The sequence below is a fragment of the Sus scrofa genome, chromosome 13 (assembly GCF_000003025.6).
Source record: "Sus scrofa isolate TJ Tabasco breed Duroc chromosome 13, Sscrofa11.1, whole genome shotgun sequence".
In the NCBI taxonomy this organism is placed as follows: Eukaryota; Metazoa; Chordata; class Mammalia; order Artiodactyla; family Suidae; genus Sus; species Sus scrofa.
The window spans coordinates 121,490,036-121,506,253 of NC_010455.5; the positions used below are offsets into that span (position 1 = coordinate 121,490,036).

A 16,218-nucleotide genomic window follows, 5' to 3' on the forward strand; every position below is an offset into this window, starting at 1 on the left:
TGAAGTATGTTCTACATCATCTTTTAGAGGACTCCCAAGTGTTGAACTCCAGCTTCCCATGTTGAACTTATCTTCTAAGAGATTCCTGCCCTTCCTATCTCACTTCCCCATCCAATTGGTATTCATCTCGAATAAACTCCTTGCACCCAATCTTTGTCTTAAGGTATACTTTGGGGAGTTCCCATCGTGGCTCAGCAATGAACAAGCCCGACTAGCATTCATGAGGGCTTGAGTTCAATCCCTGGCCCCGCTCAGTGGGTTAAGGGTGGGGCATTGCCATGAGCCATGGTGTAGGTTGCAGGTGCAGCTAGGATCCTGCGTTGCTATGGCTGTGGTGTAGGCTGACGGCTACAGCTCTGATTGGACCCTTATCCTGGGAACTTTCCATATGCTGCAGGTGCGGGCCTAGAAAGACAAAAAGACAAAAAAATAAAATAAAATAAAAAAATAAGATATACTTTGTGAAGGAAGACAAATTAAGAGACATAGTTGCTGAGTGTCAGAATTGAGATTTGGACTCAGGTCTGGCTGATTCCAAAACCCATGCTTCCCATTTTCCACTGTTCTACAATGACTCCATGGTATCTCAATTCCAAGAAGAGATTCTTCCCAGAAACACTTCAAAGCAACTATGACCTTGAACTATCATCAGAGGATTCTGTCTTTGAGTCCTGGTCCTCTCTGACCTGAGAGTCTCCATCCACCAACCTAGCCAGTGTCTAATAAGCTCTGGTTCCTGCTCTCTGCTGCTGTACCAATGTTTAAGGGCCTAACTTATGGCTGACAGAAAGGACTTCACAAAGCCAACTAGACCATGCCTGCCTTTGCAGGGCACAGTCACAATCAGAATGGCACCAACCATCAAGAGCTGCCCTCAAGTGCCTCTGGGCCTCTGCCTGCCACATTTGTCAGGGCCACACTTGAATGCCACCATTGCCAATAGTCCACTGCTTCCATCGCTCTCTTCAAAAGTAGGAGAGGACCCCTCCCTGTTTCTTTTTCTAATGTTAATATAAAAGTCAAAAGAACTCATCTCAGTATCCTTTCTTTCCTGCCCCTCAGAATCTTTGAGTTGCTGGTCTTCCAAGCCCCCATATGGGGACTATCTCTACATGTGAGGATAACACCCTGTATGGGGCTATCACCAGTTTTTTGACAGGAGCCATCTATTGCCCTACACAAGCTAGATAAGCCATCTATTCCCCTACATAGAGGCTTCTCCTTCCTGATTCACAGTCTGTGAATGAGGGGGCAATAAGACATCAATTCTGTTTATAAAATAGTTCAGTAAAGTGGCTGGAACAAGATAAAAATATAAAAATTGTTTCCCAGTATACCAACAAGACCCAGCTAGAAAATGTAATAGAAAAATAGCATCATACACCATGGTAATAAAACATATATAAATGCCTAGGAATAACCCTACAAGAAATGTAAAAGAAAACTAACAAACTTTACTAAAAGATTTAAAAGAAAACTTGAGTAAATGGGAATATAACATATAGGAACAAAACAATAAAAAGTCGACTGTGATATACCCTCTCTCCATCCCAAACAATCACTATCACTTTCCCATCAAATATCTTTATATATATGACAATATTTCATGCATGAGTGTAGAGTTCAACTGTGTGGTATTTACAAGGGTGCGTGTGCTTTATAATAATTCACTAGACTATGCAGTTTATGTGTCATTTTCTATATCTTTGATAATACGAAGGTAACAATAATAATAGTAACAGTGTCACCGTTTTTTGAACACCTACCAGATGCAAGGGCTTTGCCAACCATTATCTCTTTTCATGCTTATAATAATCCTTTGAAGTAAATATTGTTGTTCCTCAACTTAAGTACTTGAAAACTGAGGCTAATCAGAGTTAACAGCTTGTTAAGATATACAGCCCCTATTTCCTCTTTCTAACCCTCTCATTCAGCCTCTTGACCCAAAGAGATGGAATTAATATTCCAATCTCATTTGCTCATCCCAAAGCCTAGATTCTTAACTTCCATGACGTATCTTGTCATCATAACTACATATTTTGTTTCTAAATATGCTTGGAGTTTTCTTGTCTTTGAGTTGTATTTATTTCTTTTGCCCAAACTGTCTGTCTGCTTTTATGCCTGAAGAAATACAGCACATTCAGATTGGAAAATTATACCTAGATTTAGTACCACTTTTGTAAATTTAAACTAAAAACATAGGTACATCTTAGAACCAACTTACCCAACTCTGGTACTACTAACATGTTGTGCTGGGTAACTCTTTGTTGGGGGAGAAGGAGCTGTCCTTTACTTTGTAGGATATTTAACAGCATCCTTATCCACTACCCACTAGATATAAGTAGCATCCTTCCTCAGTTGTGGCAATCAACAAATGTCTCTAAACACTGCCAGATGTCCCCAGGTGGCAAAATACCCTGGCTGAGAACCACTGTCCTAGATATGTACCTATCGAAAGTGTCAAACCAAGTTATATCTTGGTAGTACAATTTGTGATGCTTCTTACATCCTTCCTACTTTATATGTATATTTGAAATCTACTTAAATTTCTTCTGGGAGATAGAGGTTTTTTTTTTTTCTCTTATTACAGAAATAAGGACGTTTACTGAAGATCTAGGAAGTACAAAGCAAAAAGAAGGGTCTAGAATGCCCTTTCGCTGAAATACTTATAGTCTTGAGTTTTTTTTTTTTTTTTTAATAATACTAGCTGTCTTCAATGGTGCTACCTCTATGAAGCTTTCCCTGAAATCCTCTATTGTATAGTCTCTCCTTTCCCTATATTTTATTCCTCCTAAGGCATGATTAATGTATTTCTTAAGGGTTTGGATCTGAGATTGTTTTCTAGATTATGAAATCCTTGAGAAAAGAGGGGTATCTCCCATTTGTAGGGTGACCAACTCTCCTAGTTTACCTGGACTCAAGGATTTCCCAGGATGCCAGACTTTCTAGGCTAAAACTGGGACAATCCTGGGGAAACCCAGGCAATATGGTCACCCTATGTCTATGTCCCCCAGCATGCCGAACAATTTGCCTATTTAGACATTCAACAACGTTGTCCCAGCTAAAGTTGGAAAAGAGAAATCAGTAGTGTTTCCTTCTTCCCCTTATCTCATTCCTGCCCCCATCCTTTCACACCTACATTTCTATTTCCCAGGCATCTGTCTAGCATTCTCTGAGCTACACTCTGTGTATATTGGGCTTCTGAACAAGTCACAGGTTGACATTTGTGGTTTCTGCCCTCTCATTGTTAGAAGATAATTACCCATGAATATTTTCATGTGGCTGCATGATCCGGGCTTTCTGAACAAAGAGCACTGACGTGCTTGGCTAAAGGGAGATTGAATTTAAGACATGCCTCAAAAGTTAGAGATAGTGTATTGCTCCAGGGAGATTTAGGGACTTGTTTCCCCTGAAGCCATTTGCTTATACTGCATGGTAGTAAAGAAAAGGTAGACTGTCCACTCCTCTCCCCAGAGGATTTCTTTACATTCCCAAATAATAGCTCCAACCCCTCTCTCTTTTTCTCTCCTTTCTGCAGGAGACAGTAAGCCAATGTGCCAGCTGCCCTATACAAGCTGAGTCTCATAATTTTAGGGGTCCTCTCCTGAGGTTCAACAGCCCCATTCACTCACAGGGCAGCAGCAGGTTCTTACCATATCACCCATACGGACTGGGATGCAGGAACCTAGTATGAAGATGGTCTGTGAGTAACAAACTGTCCTTTCTCTGATTCAGAGAACTTGTATTTGGAGAACTACCTACTATTAAGTATAACCAGAGGACAAGGTGTGTGACTAGGGAGGGGTTGGAAAGGGGGATACAATTCTAAGACACCAGGCCACTGAGGGGATTTGGACCCAAGCCCTCTGGCAGTGATGCTGAAACCAGAGCATGCATCTGTGTTACTTGGAGCTCAGATTTTCTGATTTGATGGGTCTAGGGTGGGGCCTAAGAATTTACATTTCTATCAAGTTCCCAAGTAATTCTGATGATTTGCTCCCAGGGCATTTTCCTTGAGAACCATGGTTATACGTGAATCTGTACAGAAGTTTAACAAAGGGGAAGAGGAAAACTCTGACCTGGGGTTTTAAAGGTCATCCAATAGAAGAAGCTGGACATGCCTCCAGTGAATCAGAGTCAACAGGAAGGAGTTACAGGCAAACCCAATATGGATTCTCTAATCCTTAGAGCCATTTCACGTGGGCCTAGAATTACCTCAAACAACAGATCAAAAAACAAACCCAGATGATTAAGTCACATAGCTGGTTAGCAGCTGAAATGTGACTACAGCTCAAGACATGCAACACCTGAGCCAGTGTTGTAGCCACCATCCCAGGCTGAAGTAGCATGAGCAGGACTTCACCTGTGTCTTACTTGTAAGTGGGAGGCCACTGGAGATACATTCATGCCTCAAAAAAATTAGCTTCTGTCCTGGACCATCCTTCTGGGTGGCCCAGAGGACAGAACCTGCAGCTTCTACTTCAGGTCAGGGTTTACCTGTGTATCCCTAGCTCACAGGTAGAGTGCTCTAGCCTCTCCCACTCCCATCCCCCAGATGCTACTGGCCTGGTCTCTCCTCCTTTCCTGATTCAAGACTGCCCAACACTCCTAGGCTTGTGCCCATCAAATGTCCAGCCCTAGGCCCCTCAGGTCAACTCCTCTAGACAACAATGTTCCAGCATAATAGTAACAAAAGGTAAATGCTTTCATAGAGAACAATGAGTTGGGGGCCTGCCTGAATCACAAACAGGAAGTTGGAAAATTGCTTGAGAAGGAATCCGAGGCTGATCTAAGTGGGGAGCCCGGAAACCAAAATCTGAGGGTAGGGCCAAGTCCAGAGGCCACTGTTACATAATTGAAGAGGATTTTTTTAAAAAAGATTTGTCAAGGTTTTATTTTCTCTCACGCATTCCACATATAGCACATATTTTATCTAGATAGCTTTTCATTTTTAGTCAATATAGTGAAAGGCTTGTCATATACATGGTCACAGTTTTTCAAAACGTTCTATTCAGGGCTACCTAGTCTGGTCCTTGAGCATCACCCTGGAATGGCCTCTACAGATCTGAACTTAAGGTAGGCCAGGTGTTCCCTAGACCCTGAGCAGGCAATTCTGACCAACCTCTCTCTGAAATAATGTCCACAAAATAGGGAGTCAAGAAGTTCCTATTGTGTCTCAGCCAGTTAAGAACCTGGCATAGTGTCTATGAGGATGTGGTTTTGATACTGGCCTTACTGAGTGGGTTGAGGCTACAGTGTTGCAGCAAGCTGTGATGTAGGTCACAGAAGCGGCTCAGATCCAGCATTGCTGGGGCTGTGGTGTATGTAGGCTGGCAGCTGCAGCTCCAGTTCAGCCCCTAGCCCTGGAATTACCATACGCCACAAGTGCAGCTGTGAAAAAGAAAAAGAAAAAACAGGGAGTCAAAATTTGGAAGTGCCTTCTTAAAGGCAGCTCTGAGCCCAAACAAACCCGTAAGCCCTTAGGGTAGCCCCAGGAGTCAATGGAGGCGACTGATGGCAAAAGCTAAGACTGACCCTCAACAAATGGTGAAATCAGGGAAGTTTGTCCTTAATATACCACTCCACAGCCCAGATAGCTCTTTCTATTTTTAAAATATTTTTAATTGAAGTATAGTTGATTTACAATATTATATTAGTTTCAGTTGTACAACATAGTGATTCAATATTATTATACATTATACTCCATTTAAAGTTGTGACAAAATAATGGCTCTATTTCCCTGTGTTGTAGGATATATCTTTGTTGCTTATACATAGTAGTTTGTAACTCTTAATCCCATACCCCTGTCTGTCCCCTCCCTCACTCCCTCCCTCTCTCCACAGGCAATCACTGTTTTCTTATATTCATTCATTTTATGTTTTAGATTCTACATATAAGTGATAACATAGAGTATTTGTTTTTGTCTGACTTTTTTCACTAAGCATAATAACCCTTAGGTCTGTTTCTGTTTTCTTATATTCATTCATTTTATGTTTTAGATTCTACATATAAGTGATAACAGAGTATTTGTTTTTTTCTGACTTTTTTCACTAAGCATAATAATCCTTAGGTCCATCCACATTGTTGCAAATGGCAGAATTTCTTTTATTTTTTTTATGGCCTATAATATCTCTTTATCCATCTATCTAGCTATATGTCTATCTACACATATATAGACCACATCTGCTTTATCTTTTCATCTGTTGATGGGCATTTAGGTTACTTCCATATCTTGACAATTGTAAATAATGCTGCTATGATCATGGGGTGCATGTACCTTTTAAAATCAGTATTTTAGGAGTTCCCGTCGTGGCGCAGTGGTTAACGAATCCGACTAGGAACCATGAGGTTGCGGGTTCGGTCCCTACCCTTGCTCAGTGGGTTAACGATCCGGCATTGCCGTGAGCTGTGGTGTAGGTTGCAGATGCGGCTCAGATCCAGCGTTGTTGTGGCTCTGGCATAGGCTGGTGGCTACAGCTCCGATTAGACGCCTAGCCTGGGAACCGCCATATGCCGCAAGAGCGGCACAAGAAAATGGCAAAAAGACAAAAAAATAAATAAATAAAATCAGTATTTTAGTTTTCTAATATATACCTAGGAGTGGGATTGCTGGACCATGTGCTAGTTCTCTTTTTAGTTTTTTGAGGAATCTCCATACCGTTTTCCATAGTGGCTGCACAAATTTACCTTCCCACCAACAGAGCATTAAGATTCCCTTTCTCCACATCCTCACCGCATTTTTTTATTCGTGATCTTTTCCTTTTCTTTTTTCATGGCCGCACTTGCAGTATATGTAAGTTCCTGGCTAGGATTTGAAACCAAGACACATCTGCGACCCACGCCACAGCTGCAGCAATGCCAGATCCTTTAGCCCACTGTGTCAGGCTGGGGCTTGAACCTGCACCTCTGCAGGTCAAGCTGCTGCAGTCAGACTCCCAACTCACTTCACCACAGTGAGAATTCCAGTTATTTGTGGTCTTTTTGATGATAGTCATTCTAACAGATGTGAAGTGATGTTTCACCATGGTTTTAATTTGCATTTCTCTGATGATTAGTGATGTTGAGCATCTTTTTATGTGCGTATTGGCTATCTTTATATCTCCTTTAGAAAAATGTCTATTTAGGTCTTCTCCCAATTTTTAAACTGAGTTATTTGTTTTTCTGATATTGAATTGTATGAAATCTTTATATATTTTGGATATTAACCCCTTATAGTTTATATCATTTGCAAATATTTTCTCCCATTCAGTAAGTTGTCTTTTGATTTTGTCAATGGTTTCCTTTGCTATGCAAAAGCTTTTAAGTCCCATTTGTTTATTTCCATTTCTTTTTTTAAAATAACTTTTGTTAGATGTTTTTCCAATTATAAAATAATGATAAATCACCTTATTGAAGATTTGGAAACTTTAAAAAAGAATCAAAGTTGGAGAGATTGGACTACATGCATTTCTTCCCAACTTTGAATTCAATAACGTCATATTGGTTGAAATTGGCCATGGATAGGAGCATTTACACCACAGAATGATAAGTGCTACAAATCAGGGCCTTTTTTTTTTTTTTTTTTTTTTTTTAAACCAGTACACAACTAATAAACCACCTTCCCCTTTACACTGTTCAGGTCCTGATGCCACCTTGAGTCTATACTGCCTTCCAACTCCACTTAAGACTGTACCATTGAATTGCAGGGAAGCTCTGCCTAAATTGCCCTTTTCCCAAGGTAACTTGATTGAGCCTCTGAATTGCCCTTTTCCCAAGGTAACTTGATTGAACCTCTGATCCTTAGCTCTAAACTGGCTTCACTGAAACAGAGACAGAGCTGTGTTAGGATGCTCTTCCATATGACCCACACGCTAACCAGCATTCCACCCTTCCTCCACAGACCCTATTGTTGCTACCACCTCTAAATATTTGCTATAGAAGCCACATCTGCAGCTCAACTTGGCACCATTAAGCTTCTACACCTGCCTTGAGATCAAGTCAAGTTTTCTTATAAAGGGAATTTCTCAGTAGATACTGATTTTTGAGTCATTTAGCTTCATGTAGCCTCTTCTCCTTATCCTATTATGACTTTGTGCCCTAGTTTGCCTCTTGGCCAACCTTGCTCAAGATATTAAGGGGCTCTTTTTTTTTTTTTTTTTTTTTTTTTTTTTTTAAGCTGGGATTGCCATCTTCCAGCAATTTGCCAAAATGACCGACACAAAGGCAAAGAAGAGAGGCACCCTCTGTATGTTCTCTACGCCTATTAGAAAACATGGAATTGTTCCTTCAGCCACATCCATGGGAATCTACAACAAAGGTGATATTGCAGACTTCATGTTCAAAAAAGGAATTCCGGGAGTTCCTGTCGTGACTCAGCAGTAACGAACCTGACTAGTATCCATGAGGACATGGGTTCGATCCCTGGCCTTGCTCAGTGGGTTAAGGATCCAGCATTGCGGTAACCTGTGGTGAATCACAGATGTAGCTCGGATCTGGCTTTGCCATGGCTTTGACGTAGGCCAGCAGCTACAGCTCCGATTGGATCCTTAGCCTGGGACCTTCCATGTGCCGCAGGTACAGTCCTAAAAAGACAAGAAAAAAAGAAAAAAAAAAAGGAATTCCCCACAAACATTCCCATGGCGAAACTGGGCAAGTCTAGTGTTGCCCAGCATGCTGTTGGCATTGCTATAAACAAAGAAGTAAAGATTCTTGCCAAGAGAACTAATGTGCATACTAAGCATATCAAGCCCTCTAAGAGCAGAGAGAGCTTCCTGAAACATGCACAGGAAAGCAATCGGAAAAAGAAGGAAGCTGAGAGAAAAGTACTTGGGCTCAACAGAAGCACCAGCCTGCTCCTCCTAAAGAAGCACACTTTGTGAGAACCAGTGGAAAGCAGCTTGAACTGCTGGAACCCAGTCCCTGTGAATTTGTGATGTCATAAAAATAAAGTTTGGAGTTCATGGAAAAGTGTTAGCTCTGGGAAGAAATCAGAAAAGCAAAGCAAGACTCCAGTCCTGGAAGAACAGCAATACCAACCATGGTGCTCAGAGGACGAAAGACTAGAGATGAGCATAAGGTTAAAGCAAGGTCAGTTGATTATGGTTTATTGAAAGGATTTTAAAAAGCAGATCAACATCTCAGTTCCTTTATCTGTAAATTGGAGTCAATAACAGTGTCCATTTCAATGCATTATGAAGGCTTTAGCACAATGCCTGGCATATAGTAAGCAGAGAGCTATGTAAGTATTAGCTATTATTATTCAAACCTTTCCGTAGAAAAGAAAGTATGTGTATTTCATTCTAAATTGGGCTTCTGGCTCCAGACCAAAAAGCTCCTTCAGTACAATGGCCTTTGTTAGTAACTGCAGGCAATTTATTGTCTCCATGTTATCTTGGATCATTTCCATATAGTCAGTGTAGAGGGGCCCATAGACCACCATCTCTCCAGGGAAATAAACATTCCATCACTCCACCCTGTGCGTCAGAAATAATATTCTACCCAGAGTCACAAGTTGTAGAAGTATTTATCCATCTGGGAAACTGTTCCCAGAAGTAACCCAGATAAAAGAGGTAATTTGAAAATACATTATTTCAAATATATATATTTTTTATTTATAATATAAAATATATTATTTTCAAAGAATGAATTCAAATATATATTATGTATTAGCTATAAACATATTAATATATTGTAGATGATACTATTACTATGAAGAGTGTCGTTGTTGAGAGGTTACTGGGTTAAATGTCCTTTGTGCTTTATCTCATCTTATTTCCTTATATCCTGATAATTTGATAAAGTGAATTGTTTCCAGCTGAGGAAATCAAGCCTCAAAATTGAAGCTGGGTGCTTTGTTCCAGGTCACACAGCTGTCCTGGTTAAGTCAATTACAGCATCTGATCTGCCCAGGCCCTTTTCTAATGGAAAGTTCCCAGCCTGCCCCTTTGGTACTACACCACTCCGCTGCTGCCCCTTGTTCCTGACAAGAGTGGGTGCCCCTATCCAAAGATAGCCAAGTGCACAGAGAGATTCGTTCAAGGACAGGTACAGCTGGCTCAAAAAGATCAGATGGGACAACTCGAGAGTCTCTCTCGAATCCAAAATAAAAAACATAGAGTTTGCCATTTAAGAGCCAAAATAAGGAGCAAGGAGTTCCCACTGTGGTGCAACAGGATTGGCGGCATCTCTATTGCCCCAGGACACAGGTTTAATCCCTAGTCCAGCACAACGAGTTAAAAGGCTCCTTTGTTGCTGCAGCTGCAGCATAGGGCTTGTGTCTCAGGTATGATCCCTGGCCTGGGAACTCCATGTGCTGTGGGACTGCCAAAAAAGAAAAAATAAATAAATAGAAAGCAAAAAGATGTATCTAGATGCCATAGATAAAGTCAGAACCATCGCAGGGTAAAGCCATTTGCAAACCAAACTTCTGAAGAGCAAAACTGTAAGTAAGCAGAGGGGCTTGGAAGGTTAAAGAGGAGGCTGGAGCTGACATGTAGATGGTAGCTGAGACAGGTCACCCTGAAACAGTGGCGAGGCACAAGCCCCTGTTGTTGAAGTCCCGGGGGGTCACTCTGAATCTGGATCTGCCTTCTAGCTCTAGTTACAGCTCCACTCTTGGATTTGAGGGATTTCTGACTAGATCCCACTTTTCTTGAAGGAGCTTGATTGAGAATTTGTTCATTATTTTCAAATGGGCCTCACTGGAACAGAAGCAGAGCAGTTGGGCAAAGCTCACCTGTCTGACCTGCACACACTAACCCCTGTGCTACTCTTCCTCCACAGACTTGGGATGTTGCCAGGTGCAGACACAGGCCCTGAAAAAAGAGCAGCTATCATAGCTGGAGCCAGTGCTAATTCAGGTTTGCTGTTTATGTCCAACCTGGAAGTGGGCTTTCCAAATGAAAAGTCAAGGAGAAAACTGGAAACAGCAAAAATTCCAAAGAGTGTTTTATCAACAAAAATGGCCTCCAAGTGTTTGCTTATTGCTAAGTGTGTGTTGGGGGATGGGGAATAAGTTATGAAATGATAGGTACAGGATGTTTCTATTTTTGCAAATGTATATGTGAAAATAGAAAAAAATACCAGAAGGAAAGGTAATCATTCATTCATCAAATGTTTCCTGAGTATGCTCTAGGTATTCAGGAGACAAGGGTGAGCAAAAGGTGACACAGTTCCTACCTTCAAGGAGCTTTCCGTCTAGTGAGGGAGACCAACACACACACTGCAGTCATTCTAAGTGTCAGAAGGAAATGCACTTGGTGGTAAACTTCTTCAGGGGCCATGTGACCTGGTCAAAGAAGTCAGCAAGGGCTTCTTGGATGACTGAGCTGTGATAGATGAGAATACAGTACCTGTGTGAAGTGTTGTCCAGGCAGAGGCTACAGCATGGACAAAGACCAGTGAGGAGGGGCCACAGCAAGTATAAGAAACTGGAAGGAGGCCATGTGGTTGGAGTGAAAAAAAGCTGGATAGAGAATAGTGTGAATGAGGCTGGAGAGGTAGGTAGGGCCAGACCACATAGGGTCTTACAAGCCACATTGAGGAGTTTTGTCTGTACCTCTGAGGGGTTGGGAGAGCAGCTGAGGGTAGGATATGTAAGATATAATCAGATCTGCACTTGAGGAGTTCCCAGTGCGGCACAGCTGGTTAAGAATCCTATTGTGGGAGTTCCCATCATGGCTCAGCGGTTAATGAATCCGACTAGGAACCATGAGGTTGCAGGTTGGATCCCTGGCCTTGCTCCGTGGGTTAAGGATTCTGTGTTGCTGTGGCTCTGGCATAGGCCAGCGGCTACATCTACGATTAGACCCCTAGCCTGGAAACCTCCATATGCCCCAGGTGGGGCCCTAGAAAAGGCAAAAAGACAAAAAAAAAAAAAAAAAAAAAAGCTGATTGTGGCAGCTTAGGCCACTGTGTAGGTGTGGGTTCAATCCCCAGCCTGGTACAGTGAACTAAAGGATCTGGCATTGCCACAGCTATGTTGTAGTTCACAGCTTGGAGTCAGTCCCTGGCCTGGGAACTTCCATATGCTGCAGGTGTGGCCATAAAAAAATAATAATGAAAAAACAAATCAGGAGTTCACATTGTGGCTCAGCAGGTTAAGTACCCAACATTATCTGTATGAGGATGTGGGTTAGACCCCTGGCCTCACTCCGTGGGTTAAGAATTTGGTATTGCTGGTATGCTGTGGGGTAGGCCTCAGATGCAGCTCTGATTCAGCCCCTAGCACAGGACTTGTATATGCCACAGGTGCAGCTATTAAAAAATAAAATAAAAAATCAGATTTGCACTTAAAAATACCTGTCTCTATATGGAGGACAAATCACTAGGAGCCAGCATGGATGAGCAGGAAGAAAAGGGGATCAGTGTGGAATCCATCACAGTAACCCAGGTGGCCTAAGGTGGCAGCATGGACTGGGAAAGAGGGCTGGGGATAGAAACAAGCTGATGAATGTGAGGCATATATGAAAGTTAAAATCAATAAGATTTGAATAGGGAGAGTAAAGGAAAGGGAATTTTCAAGAATGGCCTAGGTTTCTAGTATGAATAACAGGATACATGGCACTACCAACACTCTGATATGGGGAAAACTGGAAAAGGAACAGATTTGGAGAAGAGTATGAGTTTATTCTTGGTCATGCTGAGTCTGAAGAGACTGAGACATTCAAGATGTGCTATCAGGTGAGCTATTTGATACACTGTCTAGAGTTCAACGGAGAAGTTTGGGTTGAAGATATAAATCAATGTACCAACACATTGAAAGTGGTTATTTCTGGGTGAAAAGCTTCTATATGTTTTTTGTTTTATTCTTTGTGCTCTTCTGTTTTTCCCAAGTTTTCCACAGTGAACAATATTTTTTTTTCCAAATAGAGTCCTTTAAAAAAGATGTTCTCTGTGCATGTAGCAGGGGGAGTACTCTCTTTCTCACAGCTAGCATTAGTGACCTCAATAGCAATGTCTCTAGAGTGGGGAAAGCCCAATTCATTTAATGCTAATATATCTTTAGCAACACCATGTTTCTTTAGTTTAGTTTTGTTTTGTTTTGTTTTTTGTTTGTTTTTTCCTTCTTATGGCCACACCTGTGGCATATGGAAGTTCCCAGGCTAGGGGTCGAATTGGAGCAGCAGCTGCCAGCCTACTCCACAGCCACAGCAACACAGGAACCAAGCTGCATCTGTGACCTACACTGCAGCTTGCGGCAATGCTGGATCCTTAACCCACTGAACAAAGCCAGGGATCGAGCCTGTATCCTCATAGGCACTATGTTGGGTTCTCAACCCCCTGAGCCACAACAGGAATTCCAACATCATGTTTCTTTTACATGAATCTATGTAGATATAGCCGTCTTCCAAATTGTAACTTGGTGTCCTGAACAGACCTATACAACAGGAGTTGTTCACTGTGCAGGTGGACGGTCAAGTTTCAGATCCAAGTGTCTCCCTGATAATTGAGGTGTTTTGAGGAGCCGAATAAACAGCAGTGTTTTCCCCCTTATCCTGGAGATGGACCAACTGAGAAGAAAAAGAGTTAAGAGATGAGGACCAAATACCTGTGTGCTAGCTATGTTGGAGAGTCAAACTGTTTAATCGGCAGGTTAGCTACACATTTGTGGTGACACTGAACCAGGGCCAGCCTCCACCCACACCTCACCCCCAGAATTGCAAAAGCAGAAAACCAAAGGAAGAGGAGAGGTGGAAGCTGGGCCACACACACCATTTCTATTTCCTCACTCACCATTGTCCCTGAGGCAGAATGACGAGGGATGTAAGGATGGAGAAAAGGCAGGTGTGTAAGGCTGATGCAAGGAAACATCAGAAATAGGAGACATATTCATACTTACCAGCAGCCACCATGAGTTGTGTCCAGCATCAGGTTTCTAACTCAAGCCCTATCACATACAAAATACTATGCTGTCCCTTGTACGTGTGGGTAGAGTCTGAGTCGCTAGAGACTAGCAACAAATCAACACTAGCAGAAACTGAATTTGTTAGCACAATATTGGGTGCATAATTCTTGTTTGGATCCTGGATTTAAATATACATCTTCTTTTGTTTTTCTTCTTTTTAGGGCATCTGCGACCTATGCCACAGCTCACAGCAACGCCGGATCCTTAACCCACTGAGCAAGGCCAGGGATTGAACCCACGTCCTCATGGATCCTAGTCAAGTTCGTTACCGCTGAGCCACAATGGGAATGCCTGGATCCTGGATTTAAAAAGAAAAACAGTATCCATAATTATAGCAGCATTATTTGTTTTTGTTGTTGTTGTTTTGGTTTTTTTGTTTGCTTTTTTGGGTTTTTTTGCTTCTTAGTGCTACACCTGTAGCATATGGAGCTTCTCAGGCTAGGGGTCGAATCAAAGCTACAGCTGCTGACCTAAACTGCAGTCACAGCAATGCCAGATCCGAGCCGAGTCTGTGACCTACACCACAGCTCATGGCAACACCAGATCCCTGAGCCACTGAGCGGGGCCAGGGATCAAACCCACATCCTCATGGATACTAATCAGATTCATTTCTGCTGTGCCACGATGGAACTCCCTATACAGTATTATTTGTAATAGTCAAAGGGTGGAAGCAATCTACGAGTCCATGGACAGACTAATGAATAAGGAAAATGTAATAGTTAAGTAGAACAGAACTTCATTCTGCCTTAAAAATGAAGGAAATCTGGAGTTTCCTGGTGGCTCAGTGGGTTAAGGATCTGGCGATGTCACTGCTGTGGCATGGGTTCAACCCCTGGTCCTAGAACTTCTGCATGCCAAGACTGAGGCCAAAAAGAAAATAAAAACAAAAAAGTGAAAGAAATCTTGTCACATGCTACAACACAAATGAACCTTGAGGAAATTATGCTAAATGAGATGAGCCAGTCACAAAAAGATAAATGCTACATGATTGCACTTACGTGAGGTACCTAGAGCAGTCAAATTCATGGACAGAAAGTAGAATTATGGTTGCCAGGGCCTGGGAAGAAGGAAATGGGGTTAGTGGGTTAGTGGGTTAGTGGGGTTTCTTCTTTTTTCTTTCTTCTTCTTTTTCTTTCTTTCTTTTTTTCTTTTCTTTTTGTTTTTTTGGCTGCACCCACGGCATATGTAAGTTCCGGGGCCAGGGATTGAATCCAAGGCACAACTGGGACCTGCACCATAGCTGTGGCAACACCAGATCCTTAACCTGCTGCACCACAGCAGGAACTCAGAGTTCGTGTTTAATGGGTTTTAGTTTTTATTTTTGCAAAATGGAAAGAGTTCTGGAGGATGGTTGCACAACAATGTGAATAGACTTAAAGTTATTGAACTCTGCATTTTAAAATGGTTAACATGGTTTTTAAAAAAGCAACAACAACAGCTAAAGAAAAAAAGAAAGGAGTTTTTCTGGTTTTAATATATTAGCAATACCAGGCACAGGATATTCCAGAGTTCCAAAAGTATTAAGGTCAAATGTCACATGTTTCAAAATATCCTTAGATGAAATGGTATTGAATATGGACTTGGGTTTCAAATAGAAAATTAATCAAAATTGAGTCCTGGGATATTTAAAAACAATGTAAAACATTTTCAATTTACATGTGAATTCATCTAGCACAAAAGTTATGTTAAAGCTTTGATTATATTGCCCAAAAAAGTAGCTATAAAGGACATTTTAAGGAACATGTGACTATGAATTATATTCAATGATATTATACCAAGGTTAAATTTCTTTCTTTCTTTTTCATTTTTATTTTTATGGCCTCACTGGCAGCATATGGAAATTCCCAAGCCAGGGATTGAATCCAAGTCCCCGTTCAACCTTATGCCACATCTGTAGCAACACTGACTCCTTATATCACTGTGCCACACCAGGGATCAAACCCATGTTGCCACAGAGACAACACCAGATCCTTAACCTGCTGTGCCACAGCACAACTCCACCAAGGTTAAATTTCTTACATAAGATCATGACATTGAAGTTCTATAGGAGAATGTCTTTGTTCTCAGGAGATACATTGTTCTTTATGGAGGATAAAACATCATGATACCTGACACTTATTTTCAAATGGTTCAGCAAAACAAAACGTTTGGATAAAGAGAAGCATAAAGCAAAGGGTATGTGGAAGCTCATTATTCTATTCTTTTATATTTTAAATCTAAACTGTTTCAAGGAATATATAGGGAGCACAAAAGCTCATCATGGATGGAGAATGAGGCTTGAAATGAGCAGTGAAGGGTAAGCTCAGAATCACTCTGAAGGATCATCCTGGTAA

The 16,218-nt window shown here is 41.6% G+C and overlaps 1 long non-coding RNA gene across 1 annotated transcript; it reads left to right on the forward strand.

The window, feature by feature from the left end:
• On the forward strand, window positions 8,589-14,087 carry LOC110256375. The gene is made up of 3 exons (XR_002337771.1): window positions 8,589-9,066; window positions 10,762-10,838; window positions 14,047-14,087. It is a non-coding gene; the product is annotated as an uncharacterized LOC110256375 (long non-coding RNA).